This window comes from Centropristis striata, chromosome 12 (genome assembly GCF_030273125.1).
Source record: "Centropristis striata isolate RG_2023a ecotype Rhode Island chromosome 12, C.striata_1.0, whole genome shotgun sequence".
NCBI lineage: Eukaryota > Metazoa > Chordata > Actinopteri > Perciformes > Serranidae > Centropristis > Centropristis striata.
The window spans coordinates 23,683,038-23,698,369 of NC_081528.1; positions in this window are offsets into that span (position 1 = coordinate 23,683,038).

Sequence of the window (15,332 nt, forward strand, 5' to 3'; positions counted from 1 at the left end):
TCCACACTGTTGAATTGCTACTTTTACTTTAGCAAAATATGGATGAATGAAAGGTTAAATCAACAATTATTTGATCCTGCTTATAATATTGCTTATGTAGCCGAAAATCTGATATATCTCATCCAAAAATAATCAGTGATCTGATTTGATACATTGCTGCACTGTTGATGAAAGTGTAATGCTGGTTGTGTACAGGTACTCTATGTCTTTTAATCCTGACTTTAATTTCTCATTCTATTTTATAGTATATTCTCCTAAAAATGTATTTGTTATCATGTTCTATTCATCTATACTTTTTCTGTCCTTGTGCTGTTTCAAGACTTGAATTTCCCATCTGGGGATTAATACAAGCAGTGTTGGAAAAAGTATTCAGATCTCATACTTAAGTCAAATTCTAATACCACAATGCAGAATTACTCCATCACAAGTACAAGTCCTAAAACTTAAAACTTACTTAATAAGTAAAAGTACAAAAGTATCAGCATCAAAATGTACTTAAAGTAAAAGTTCTCATTATGCAGAATGGTCCCACTCAGATTGTTTTATATATTCTAAATATATTAATGGATTCTAATTATTTATACATTTATGTAAGCAGCATTTCAATGATCTTGTCAATGTAGGGCTCATTTTAACTTCTTAATATACTGTTAATATACTGTAATGAGGTTACTTTTTTATTTTATTTATATTAAATCTCGACTAAAACTAAACTAAAACTAAAGCTGGCAGCTAAATGTGGTGGAGTGAAGTACAATAGTTGCCTCAAAAGGTTGTAGTAGAGTTATAAAGTTACATAAAATGGAAATACTCAAGTAAAGTACAAGTACCTCAAAAATGTGTACAGCACTTGAGTAAATGTACTTATTTACCTTCCACCACTGAATAGAAATTGATCTTATCTTATCTTATCTTATCTTATCTTATTTTATCTTATCTTATCTTATCTTATCTTATCTTATCTTATCTTATCTTATCTTATCTTACTTATCTTATCTTATCTTATCTTATCTTATCTTATCTTATCTTATCTTATCTTATCTTATCTTATCTTATTTATCTTATCTTATCTTATGTTATACTATCTTATACTATATTATACTATCTTATCTTAATGCTAGTTTTAAGGATTCAGTAAGCTTAAAACAAAGGGTTGTCAAAAGTGTCATCCAGCCAAGTGTTTATTATTAATCATTTCAAATCACCACACTTTGGCCCACAGCCCAAAAACCCTTCCATCATAACCTCCTCCTGCCTCCCTGAACTTTCTCCACAATAACTTTTTGTGTGTTACTAGTTTCGACACAATAAATTGCACAAATGGGGATAATGGTGCACAATCTCTCCTTGAGAGGTGATGGGAGTAGTTGTATGAGACAAGTTAAAACCCTGGCTTTTCTCACTCACTTGTGCACACCTGGCCAATCGCTGCAGAAATACAGTTTTCCTGTTTGAAAAGTGATGTAAAAAAAAAATTTGACACAGCAGCTCCTATTTAAACATCAGTGTCTGTGGAGGAGTTTACAGACGCTGTTGGATGAGGCCTTTTTCCTTGAATGCTGATCAACATGGGCAGATTTTATTTGAATACTTCTGATAGTATAATCTATTATAATGCATGGCTAATTCTATGTTTTATAAACATAATCTTTATCTGTGAGGTAACTGTCAAATGGATACTGTGGGGTAAAAAGAACATTGTTTACCTTGAAAATGTGTTGGACTAGAAGTAGAAATACTCAAATATACTGAAGCGTCGTACTTGTTGGAGTGAACTTGCTTACTTTCTATCCCTGCTGCAGTGTAGCGTGACTGTTGTCCTGAACTGTATACTGCATTTCCTCTATGTGAGGAATGGTCAACTGTCCTTTCCGTGATATAAACAAAGTATATCCTCTTCTCTCAAGTTAAACATGACCCGAGCGATGACATTGAGAGCCAGGCTGTTTGGGTAGGTGATGGTGGTGTGTGTGTTTCTGTGTGTGTGTATGGAAAAGGGGGGGTGGGGCACAGGATCCTGCTGCTGGGTAACATCTCTGTCACAGGACGGCTCTGCTCCATCACCACCCCGCTTCCACACACACACACACGCACACACTCCATCAGCACCCGCTCAGGGCTCATCAGTCGCAGCGGAGCACATGTGGCCGGAGTATTCTAAACAAAGCTTTATAAAGAGCTCAACCAAGACGAACCGGTGTGACAGTCAGGGTACTAATGACGCCTGGAGACCGCTAAATACGCCACTGACAGACCGACGGCCTGCATGCCATCCAAACACACACACACACACACACATCACACACAAGTTTTCATTTTGGCATGCACCGACAAACTCTCGCAATCACTATGGCAGGATGGAACACATGCTCGCAGTGGCAAACACACAAACTAACACACACACACACACACACACACACACACACACATACACAAACACACACACACACACACACACCTTGTGCCCAAGGGCATCTGTCCGCAGCCTAAGAGCTCCCAACTGTTGAGGAAAAACAGCTCAATTAGCTCAGTGGAGGAACTAACGAAATACATCTATACATGCACACACACACCACCCACACACATACACACACTCAGAATCGCATTGATCCTTTCCCAGTCTGTGGCTCTAATTGGTGTGTTGATGATACTGTGAGAGTGTGGGATCCTTCAGGCAACCATAGAATGACTTCCAGCTCTTTATTTCTCATTTAAAGTTGAAATACACCCACAAACCTTTCCCAGTCGCATGCTGCAAACTATATACCTACCTGATATTTCTTTTTTAAGCTTCTTTTCTTATGTCTGGGTTTAATCTAATTTTTTTCCTGGTATGTGGTAATGCCATGCCTGAGATCACTCCAGGATCACACAAAAGGCACACACACTGCAGCCTTAAAATCAGAACGTTCCAGTGCCATAAATATCTAATAGCTTGATGATTTTGTCGCTCCCAGTAGATTGAACAGTTGTAAAAACCATCTATCCATTATGTGCATGTCCATTAAAACTACGCACGCAAATGCTCAATGAGCACCTTCAATTCAAATATACACAACCCCCCCCCCCCGCACACACACACACACACACAGACACAAAAAATGTTACAGCAAGTTATTGAGAGCAAATGGGGTAGAGTTATTTCCATAAAGGGTCTCAGTGGGTCTCAAGGATCTCTACTCCCGCCGACTGGGAGCGATTTAGTGAAGCACACACTGGTATATTAGTAACTGAAGACGTCTGGGGACGAAGCTGCTCTCTCTAAAACCCTATCCCTCCACTGTGACCTCTAGAGCATTCACAACTGGGACTGGGAGGCACTCTCCATCTTTCTCTCTTTCGCTGACTATCCCAGTTTGTTCTCCTTTTCTCTTTGACTTTTGGTACTCCCTTTTTTTTTTTTTTACTATCTTCTCTCTTTCTTGAGAGGGGGGTTATCTTTTTTTATCCATATATTTATATATTATATTCTGTCCTTCTCTTCCCATATACTACCCTATTTTTCCATATTTCTCTCACTCTCTCTTACATCCATCCTCTGTCTCTCTCCCTCTCTCTCTCTCTCTCTCTTTCTCTCCCCCCCTCCCTTCCCTCCCTCCTTGGCCCCAGGGACGGACTGCTGATAGACTGTGTACACCAGCTGCCCAGGGGCTATTTTTAAGGAGCATTTGTCCTTCTCCTTCCCTCTGGAGACTGACTCAACCCAACAACATCTCGTCCACGCACACTCACATGTGCGCACAAACACACACAGGCATTAACACATGCACTCATTAGCCCATGAGCATGCATGCCCCACACTTTCTCTCTCGCACACATCCTCCGTCCAAGGGCATTCTGTAAATGTAGGGGCAGCTTGTAGCGCCGTAGCCCACTGCTTAACTGCACAGGAGCCCAGGCGCTCCCCAGCCAGCCTCAGAGGGCTCATAAAGCTACCCTCCTCCCAGGGCCTGGCTAATACTCCCTTGTTCTAACCCTGCCTTACAATAGTTTGTAAAACAATACTGTAAAACACTGTTGCCGTGTATTGCGTCAGGCTGCTTTCATCACTAAACCCACAGCAGCCAATAGGGGCCCTTGAATAATGCATACAGGAAGTCGGAAGATTCAAGTTCCGTGGCACCCTGCAAACTGCAGCTTAACACCACTGTTATCTGTCTTATATTTTTGACCCTGCTTTCCGATAATGTTGCATAAATATAAAACAGACGAAAATAGACACCTGAAGCCTAAAAGTGCTGCAAAAAGAGGGGTTGCAGAGATGGAGGAGGAAAACGTCATGAATAATGTAATTAGTCTGCTCCCTGCTAACACAATGCTGAAAAATTCAGAAATTATTTCAATTTTCATTTATAACCTTGGTAATAATTGTAAAGGAATTTGTTAACAAGCTACTAAATTATGTTCAAAGCATAAAATCTAGGCTGTGAACCTTACTTTTGTGTTGTGTTCAACCACCGCTGCTCAAAGCAAATGTAAAATATAAAATGAATCCTCAAACAACTGCTCCAGCAACCTCGTTAAGACATTATTTACTTTCATCGTTAGCCAAGGAAGAGGACACTAAAAATCTGTCAGCAGCCTGAAACGCCTGCTCGAGTGTCTGAGCACTGTTTAATTGTGCCATTTATCAGCCAAAAAAGCCTACCCACTCATAAATAAACACAATGCCCGTGCAAAGGAATTATAAAAATGTCACGGCGAACCCCACAAGTAAGGCCAGTGTTGATGCATATTAAGCGATTTAGTCAGTGAAGGAGTGGAGCAAAAATATGATGGTTAATTTAAGAGTCATTAAAATTGTATGAATGTGCATTGCGCTTGCTTAGAGTGGGATTTTCTCTGATCGGTAACGAAGAGGGAGAAAGAGCAATACAAGCTGCCACACATTGTGGTCTATAAACTCACTGATTGATCATGGTAGAGGCGAGCAGACCTGAGAGGGAGGCCCAATCAATGTTTCTGAGACTGGGAGAGTGTGTGTGTGTGTGTGTGTGTGTGTGTGTGTGTGTGTGTGTGTGTGTGGGCATGTGTGGGTGCAAGTATTATGTGTAGTTACATGCAAGTGTGCACTATTTTGTCTGAATATGTTTACAACCTTGTGAGTTTCATGCATATTGAAGCATGTGTGTGTGTGTCCGTGTGTGTGTGCGTGTGGATTTGTTTGTGCGATTGTGTGCTTCCCTCATTTGAGGAAAGACAATGTTCTACATTCCACAGGGGAACAGAGTCATTACTGAAGCAGGAACTCAAGCCTGGAGGCCACGGCTCTGCATGTAGCGTGAATAGATCGAGCTAGTTTCTCGCTGAGACGTGCTGTAGAACACACACTCCGCCATTACCAGTGCCCTGCAGTTCAAGCCTCACTCCCACCTTATTTTCAGCTGGGAAAAATAGGTAAAGTTGGCAAAAACAAACTCACCGTGGCAGCTGCAAGGTGAAGCCATCACTGGCGAAGGCACAAACATTCAGTAATTTTTAAATCAGATATAAAGTAAAGGTTGAGTGGACATTTGTGAGGTGACATGTGGGTAGAGACGATTCTCTGAGCTCTTTGACCAGCTACTAAGGGACACGTCAGCTCTGAAGCCCTCTGCTGCCCTCTGTTGGTGGCTCAGCCTCACCCAGCGTTCCCACGCAGTGCAGGTATGGACATATGGCAGCTGTCTATCACTACATAACAGGTGTGTGAGTGATGCTTCCTTCTCCCACTCCTGTTCGTCTCCTTTTGTCAATTTCCCTCCTGGCTTAAAGCAGACAAAGTGTGGCTTGGGTTAATTTCCCCCGTTGCTGACAAACACAGGTCGTTATCATGGCCCACAGGAAACTATTGTTCCATCATAATAGATGGCAATCAGAGGTGAGGTCTGATAACGCCTGCTGTCACCTGATGCTCCGTCTGTTTGCCGATCTCACTGTAGCTCTCTTTGCTTCTCAGTTTTCCCATGTGTTAAAGCACAGCTGTGATGTACTCATACTTGCAGATATATTGTACATTTCATAGTAATTTGTACTTTTTTCTCCCCCTTTTCTCTTGTACTCTTAGCCACTAAATTAAGCATGACATATCTAGGTTGCGATAGCCCTATAACACAATAGTTAATGCCGCTATACTGCACTGAATCTCTTTTGATAAAACATATTGCAGACACACACACACATACACAGCAGGCGTAACCCACACACAAAGCTTCTTTCTTTAATAACCTCCATCTGTGTCTCTGTTTCAGAATTTTGTCTTTCTTTCTACATACATCCATGAACTAACTTCACTCCTTTCAGCCATATTTGAGACATATTTCTTTCTTAGTCCAGATTTCTTTTTGCACTTTCTGGCATCCTTCTAGTACCAACAATGGGTTTCCAGGACCTGCAGTCATAAACATTGTTATAGACTCCCCACATGCTCACAGAATGGCACAATAGTGTTGATTTTGATTGACACCACCGCTGATGTGTAAAAAAAAAATGAATATTTACAGTATTAGTATTAGTCATGGTAAAAATTCCAGTCACATCACATACATACGCTTAAACCACCCTTGATCTATAAACAGACTGAGAATGAAGGGCCTTGATTGGCTGAGGGGATGATTGACAGCTGAACGAGTGGAACCTTTGAATGTGAAACTCAAAGGAAAGATGGGAAGCGTGTTTGTGCAGGTCCCAAGGGGGGAAAAGCCTGGGTTTCACACGCGCACGCACGCGCACACACTCTCTCACACACACACACTCTCACACACACACACACACATTGTGATCTTGCTCTACTTTGGGCTGTGCTCCACATGAAAGCGTCGATGCTTCCTGCTGTTTGAGACGAGCTGTGTGTTGCGCTGCAAAGGAACATACAGGTCTGTATATACACGTAGACGGACAGGTCTGTGAGGAGACCAGAGCAGGTGAGATTGTATCCATCTACAGTGCCATGGCCTTTGTTGAATATCTTTATCTATCTCTCTTTCTCTCTCCCTGCCTCATTTCCTCTTTCTCTCATCCTCTTCCTTTCTTTTTCCTGTCTTTTTATATTTCTTTTTCCTTCTCTCTTCCTCTCCATCTTCCTCTTTCCTTTTTGTCTTCTTCTTGTCCCCAGAGACAGTTTCATTCACATCTTCAGGTAACACAAAACAGCAAAATATTTTTTTTTCTCCATTCAGTTTTTGCCATGAATCTTGTTCATTTCTATCTTTAACACTCCAGATCACACATATCTAAATTATATACAAAACTACAAGTATAATTACGATCATTCGTCTTTCTGTCAGCCTGCTACTGACTCATCATTCCCTCAAAATAATATTTAATATAGAAAGTGAACGTATCACCGTGTTCTACAAATGGCACTCCACGTATGCGGAGGCACTGTGCCCTTGACTATCCCCCTGCTGAAAGTAAGTCTTAGCCAATTAACAACGTCTTCCACTAGGTCTACACGCACACACGCAAACACACATGTGCGTGCACTCACACACGCCCAACCCCTCACAGCTCATGGGACTAAACCTCATTAACTGCTCTGAGACAGACACTCTCTCTTTAATCAATCCTTTTTCTAAGACTGCGCGCACATGGAGGAACGGTGACAATACAACACAAACACACACACATTCATATAGGGAGAGAGAGAGGGAGAGAGAGGCTTGGATACATCCACACACAGATCTCCCAGAGAGAAAAACATGGTCATTTGCCAGGGTGATTCAACTCTAAAACACCCTAATTACATCGACAAAGCCACTTTGTTTTGGTGCTGGATAAAATGTGAATGATTTAGCATATTATTATTATGCCTCTGAAATATTAACCAACCCCGAGGGACTTTATCTGCTCTTTTAAATATATGCAAATTATTTTATTTTGGTTTGGTTTGTTTCCAGTGACTTTTGTGAATTGTGTTTGGATAATTAAATGAGTGCGTGCAGATGTAGAATCGCAGGCAGTGCCTACACGATATGATGATCTGCCAGATTAGCATACAAAGTAGGAATGTTGCACCTCGACTGCTAATTGACTAACTTTTGTTTTCACTTCAACCTTGACCTATTTGAAACATCCACCCAGTGTCTGGCCTTGGAGTGGGAATGTAAACTGACTTTTAATTGATAAGACTCATTTGATATTGTCCTTCATTCCGAACACTTCTCATTTCGCTTGTGTCAAGCTCTTTCAATTATGACTCTCACTCGGTGCCTTTTCATACACCTCCACTGGATTGATGCTGTACTGGAGATCTACTACAACATTCACTGTGGCTCTACACTGACTTAGCACTCTTAGCATTGCCAGATTAGTGGGTGAAACGGTCTACTTCAAGTAGAATTATCTCCTATCCAAGGTTGAGGAGTTCTTTCAAATGACGTAGTGGACCTGGAACAGTTGATGTGCAGAGCGCCAACATTTCAGCTCTGTCTTACTTCACTGATTGCCTTGTGAATCCCTGATGGGTTCCGCTTCGTACATAATCATTTCCCTAACATGGGATAATTTGATTCTATTACTCTAACAACAGCGCAAACAAATTGCCTACGTAATTTATTGTGCCAATAATAGCAAAAACAGATGTGGTAATGGTGCTGCGGCTTTCCAACCTCACATTTATATGGACTTAAAGCAAACTTGATATAATCGTTAAAATACATTTATGAACACACAGTCTCACGTTTACTTGAAGCATTTCTCTGTGTCCAAACATGCATAATTATGGTTTGGCACAGTGGCGATCCCCAGCCTCCGTTTCTTAATTTTAACACCAACACAGCTCCAGGTCTTTTTCCCCCCTAAAAACGTCTTTTTTTTTTTTTTTTTTTTTTTACAACTTCCCCTCAGCTTTTCCACAGCTTTCTCTCTGCTTATCAGGGTTATTTCCTGTGAGGAGGTTCAAGACAGAAACAGCATTCATGTGTCTTCTCGGTTGTATTATCTTTGCCAATTGTGCGTTTCACAGACTGTTCTCATTCACTGTAGGTAGTCACACCTACAGTAACTAATGCACTCTAATTTGTATGTAACCCACGTAATTGTGAGGTGGGAGGAAAGCAGGAAATGAGTAGACAGAGTATAAAGACAGAGAAAGTCCATAATTGTGGTGAATGGGATGAACAAACCCCGGTTTTGGCCAAGCAGACCAATGTGCCTATCCTGTTTGAAAGTAAATGTCACCAACATTGATATTTTGACTCAACCTGTAATATATCTATATATAGATATTACATCATTATTGTGATATGAGATATGATATCATCTTACATCTTGGATATCATAATGTCTTTTCCTGCTTTTCTTTCCAGGCTGTATTACAATAAAGTGATGACATTTTCTGAACTTACCAGCCTGTTCTATCTGTTCTATTATTTGCCTTTACCCACTTCATCATTATGTCCACATCACTGATGATAATTTATCAAATGTTTTATTGTGTAGGTATAAAAGAGTCCAAAGTGGCCTATGTTACTGTGTCCAGTAGTAACCTATGAAGTAGTTATTTTAACCCTTTTTCCTAACCTAACCAAGTGGTTTTGGTGGAATTTTGTTTTTAGACACAATCTTTTTAATTGTGGTTTCACAAGAGATTGATGAATGAAGTTTTGAGAAGATATACATTTTAAATGTCAAGAATAAATCACATTGCCACAATCAATGTTCATGGAAAGAGCTAAAAAAAATATATTTTATTCCAACTTTATGTGAGGCTGAGTAGTTCTGTTTCACAATGTTAACAAAACATTTAATACAGTTATGTCATGTGTATAATAGTGTTTGTGCAACTGTTTCACAATGCAAGTCATATTTTGTTAAAAAGCATGTGAATAGTTGTGCTTGACTTGTTGAAATATACTGGTACCCACTGATAACTGTGCTGTTTGAAAAAAATATATTGATATTGTTATATTGCTAATATGATAATATACAGTTATGGTACAGACTCTCTCTCCACCTCCCTCAACTTGTATCTTAAGTGCAATTAATTTGCTCTCCTGGCCTGGGAAAGCCTCGGGGTCCCCCAGGAGGAGCTGGACGTTGTGGCTGGGGAGAGGGACGTCTGGAATGTCCTGCTTAGCCTGCTGCCCCCGCCCTGGATAAGCGGAGGAAAATGGATGGAATGGATGGACAAAACACACAATAAACAAAGTAAAAGAGTGGATGTGACTGCTAGCATTATGATTACTTTAGATTTTCTATAGATATTGTGATAATGTAGTAATTGTGAATTCCACAATAATCATATAGTGAAAGTCTGAACTAACGGTGTGCAGACATTTTTGTAAAATACAGATTTGCTCATGAAGATGTTGCATTTCGCCCCCTACACTGGCCCTCTCTGGCGCTCTCTCCTGTACGCTCTACCTCTCCATTCACTGGTGTTCCATATGCCCTCTAAAGCCCTCTGCTCTGTCCCATTTCTCCCATTGCCTCGGGTCCTTTTTGACACCCCTGGCATGTTAATGGGCCAATCAGAGACACTGTCCTTGAGAATCTCACTTTGGCTCATTTTCATACCCCCCCCTCCTCCTCTCTCAGATTTATAACCTCTGCTGCTTACAGCTCCAGATGTTTTGTTCTGTTTTTTACTCTCTGTAATTGCTAATTCAATCTGGTTGTAAAGGAGCAGATGCTCTCAGGACTTGAGCATACCTGTGTGGGTTTCTGTATGTGTACGCTTTCTCGCCCATGTACAAAGCAACAGGATTTACTGTAACATCCCGACACATAAACATAAGTCTTCACAATTACGCCAAGCTCATTTCCTCATGTAGGGGAATAAGACCACAGCAGTTTTAACTCGCAAAGTATTGCACACTAGCATCAGCTTCCATTATACATTGAATTACTGTCACCTTTAAATCACCGCCGCTGAGGTTTTGCTGGTTTAGCAGGACTGACAGTTGGCTTTGGAGCTGTAAACTGTGGTGGGAGCCTTTCTCATCAGCCTTCTCGTATTTTTTTTATCATCTCCCGTCCTTTTTCTCACCGGGAGAAGTGGCAATCCAGTCCAGTTTAGAGAGAAAAATAAACAGACTGGTTATCCACAGGAATGTGAATGCTACTTTAGTCCCATTAGGAACATCTGTGTGTGTGGTTTGAGATCACAGCGGGTTGTCTGTGTGACTTTGAACATGTGACAAGTGGCCTTATTGTTTTAGCATATTCAATACCTACATACTGTGCCAGATATGCTCTGTGCACTTGCACACATACCCATGCTGTGCACGCACATATTTACATGAAAGCAAATATACAAGTAAATGCACACACATCAGTCCTCACTCACATGCCCACACACACACACACACACACACACACACACACACACACCACAGTGGACCTGTCATGTGTCATGGAGACAGGGGTCAGATACTGTGTGATGTGTGTGGGGGTTATATCGCTTGGGAAAAGGACTAAAGATCTTACCGGGGCTGCAAGAGGGCCAACAATAACAGCCTGAAATATAACAGCAGTGAAAGAACCCTCTCTCTGACAGGAGGAAAGCTGGGCCCCATGCAAGCGACTCCACAGATCAGAACCTCCCTTGTGTGGGCACAAAGATGGGCGGGTTCGTTAATTCATAGCTAATGTGCAAAACAAAGAACATTGTTTTCTAATGACATTGTAAAACTGCAGAGAGAAAAAAAGCACAGTGTTTCAGGAGATTGGAAGCACATGTTTGCAGAGAAAGAATAATAGCGGAGTTGTAGAAGTGCCGTCTTTTGTGTGTGCACATTCCCAAGTCAAGATGATGTTTCTGACCACATTTGTCATGGGAACTTCAGCCATGTAAACACACAGCCTCGACCCCCAGTGGTCGCACTGACTGACACACACTCACATGTGCACAGACACTGAACACTCACTCCCTGTGCAGCAGTACCAGAGAAGTCAGAGTGCCCCCTAGTGCTGCTTGTGTTATAATTACATCATGTTTAGCTGGCTTACTTTTTCATCTCCTTCAACTCAAAAGTTGTTAGTGACAACTTGGTCTCAGTAGACCAAATTGACAATCAACTGAAGAGCAAGATGATGAATGGAACGTGTTTATAAAATATGAAATATCAAGGAAAGGCTGACATTTTTTTTCATATCTAAAGAGAAAATATGGGTCTACATGATTTCTTACTGAGAATGTTTCTGCCTTTTTCTTTATGAAAATTAAAACCATCCAAAACAAAAACAAACTCAAAGCTTGCTTTGACAGTATGATTTAAGTACATAAATATTGTTTGAGATCAGATTTCTGCAATTAAGCCTTCTGCCAGCTCTGTTTTTCCCTTAACTGCATTGCACTCCATACTGTATTTAAAACACACATACTCTCACACTCCCCCCTGCATGCACACACACATGTTTCCTATACATCAGTGTACAGAATTCTGATCTTTAAGGACATCAGGGTTTTTCAATCAAAGCTTTGATTGAATACTTTGCCATCCTCAGCACTCGCACGCTCACAAATACACACACATTGTTGACAGAGAGTGTCTTGAGCAACATCATTTACCACTTAGGCCCCTCCCCGAGGACCGTGCCATTCTTAATGCGTGGCAGATAGGTTGATAGTTCTGGTTTCTGTCGAGAAGTGCACGTCAATCAACAGCTCGCGTCAACGTCACCGAGGCAAAGTGTTTCTGAAAGATCTTTTTCCTGAGTGCCTTTCTATCCATCCTCCTCCAACCCACACACTTGCACAAAAACACACTCACACATGCACAAACACACACACAGCCATTTCCATCTCAGCAATCACTTCTCCTGGAGTTCTCCTCTTCGGACGTGTAACAGTAATTGAGGTTGCTCCCTTGGGTGCGGTGCATTCTGGGCTGTTAAGTGCTGTTTCTTGTTGTTTTTTTCTCAAATGGGTTGTATTTTGGCTATTGTGTTGTTTCTTCCTGCTCTCCTATAGAAGTGTAAGCCGTGGGCCATATTTACACGTATCATTAGAGAATAGAGACCCTGTCGGATGTGGGGCATCTGAGGGCTTATTTCGCCCAATGGAATAGCAATCAATACGACAAACAGTTTTAATACTTTTAGTCTACGCCCAGTCACTGGAGAATCAAAAAAAAATGTCAAGGTTGAAGAAATGACCACTGCCAGGCAATGAATTCTTATTTTGCAAAAACACATTGTTCTTACCAATAAACCATCTTTATCTTTTTTAGGTGACGCTCAGTCAGTCAAGGGTGTTCACTTGCTATGCTGACCTCCCTGCTCACCACATCAGGCCTGGCTTGAGTACACCCCGTGACCTTTCTGCACGTTGATGACGTTGTCCGTCCAGAAGAGGGAGTGATTGATCTGGATTGACACAAACAGCCAGTGCCCTGCCTGGCCTGTCACACAGCATCACTGGGTCATTGTAGCATGCCTGAATGCCAGATGAGGAGGGATGGAAAACACACAGGGTGGTGACCTGCAGATGAGGATGTAGACTATGGTTTTGAGGAAGCTGGAACACATTTGGACAAAAAGGACAGGCTGTTACAATAAAGTACTGTCAGCAGTGAGAAGTGAAAGCTAAAGGATGCCACTTCAAAATGGGAACAAATAATAAAATATATACACATGTTTTATTTTTTTACGAGGATCCCTTATTTTATTTTATTTTGTTAAAGAAAATGGGACACTTCGAAGCATAAACTTAACTACCTCAACCATGCATAAGGCTTTTCAGCACAGTAGTTTCATGTTACTTATTAACATTAACACTGATAACAATATTCAATAAGAATTAAATAAGACAGTAATTCAGTCGAACTCAAATGGATAAATAGTCACTTAATGCATCCTCAACATGCATAGAAACCACAATACCTAAACAGATGGGGGACAAATAAAAGTAAAAACCAATTCCTAGTATGGAGTCTGGCCACCAAGAGCCTCCAGAACAGCTTCAGTGCTCCTTGCCAAGTCAACCTTTATTTAATCAGGTAGTCTCATCAAGATCAAGAGAGCTGAGTGCAGTGGATGAAAAGAAAAACAAACATAGCGGGACATAAGAAAAGGACATATAGGATCAGAGATAATCACAGACATCACACAATATTTTTTGTTTTTTATGAAGATGGTCGTGGAGAGCATTGTGTTGGTTACACCTTGGTACATTATCTTCCATATGTGTACAACTGAGTTTATATCTAGTGTTTGTAAAGGCTCAATAATTTTATTCACCTAATTTTCATACTTATCAAATCATTTTGTGTGCTGTGGTGTACAAAAACATAGGCATTTGGTGTTAATCTCCACTTGTTTATTTGGGATTTTCCTTTGATTTTCCCCCCTCTTTGTATGTATGAAGATATATGTATAACCACATTTTGCTGCAATGACAATTATATGATAAAATATTATTTTGTACTGTACTCCAGCAGTGGTAGACTGTAACTAAATAGCTACATTTACTTCTACTCCACTATATTTTTTAAGGTAAATATTATACTTTTTACTCCTCTACATCCAGCTACCAGCTTTAGTTACTTTTCAGGTTGAGATTTTACATAAAAAATACTTTTTTTCTTTCAATTGAAAGTGATTAGATTTTTTTTTCTAATTAAACCTCATAACAGTATTTTAAGCAGTTGAAATGAACCCTGTGTTTACCAAATTAAAATGCTGCTTACATAAATGCATCCCTAAATCAATATAAATCATCTAAAATATTTTAAGAATATATAAAACAATCTGAGTGGGTCCATTCTGCACAATGAGTACTTATAGTTTTGATACTTTAAATATATTTTAATGCTGATACTTTTGTGCCTTTACTTCAGTAAGTACTTTTGAATGCAGGACTTTTACTTGTGGTGAAGTAATTTCACAAAAAGCTCTTCTTCTTCTCTTCTTCAAGGTAAAGCACTCCTGTAGCGGTTACAGTTGGCTCTTAAAGTTATGTACTTACTTGATTCCTGTGGTCTAAGGCTAGAACCTTCAGGTTTAATGCACTTATTGTAAGTCGCTTTGGACAAAAGCGTCAGCTAAATGACATGTAATGTAATGTAATGAATGCTTTCTCCACAAGTGTACTGTCAGGATATTTTACTTTTTGAATCTGATTCTAATCCGGTTGACCCCTTCCTAATCCAGTTGATAGGATTGCAGAGTGTCCTCAGGAATTAAGAACAGTTTAACCTCACAATTCCTTAGGCAGCTGGTTTCTCTCTGTTGTTTTCCCCACAAGTTGCCAGCAGTTTTTTCATCCATTTAAAACGGTTCCTGTGCTTACAGTATCTATGGTGGTGCCTGGGCGCTGGGCTAATTAGAAACTACAACTCCAATGCTGCTTTACGCAACTTTGATGACGTTACAGGGGCATTTCCCGTAGTAACCTTTCCTGTCTGCCT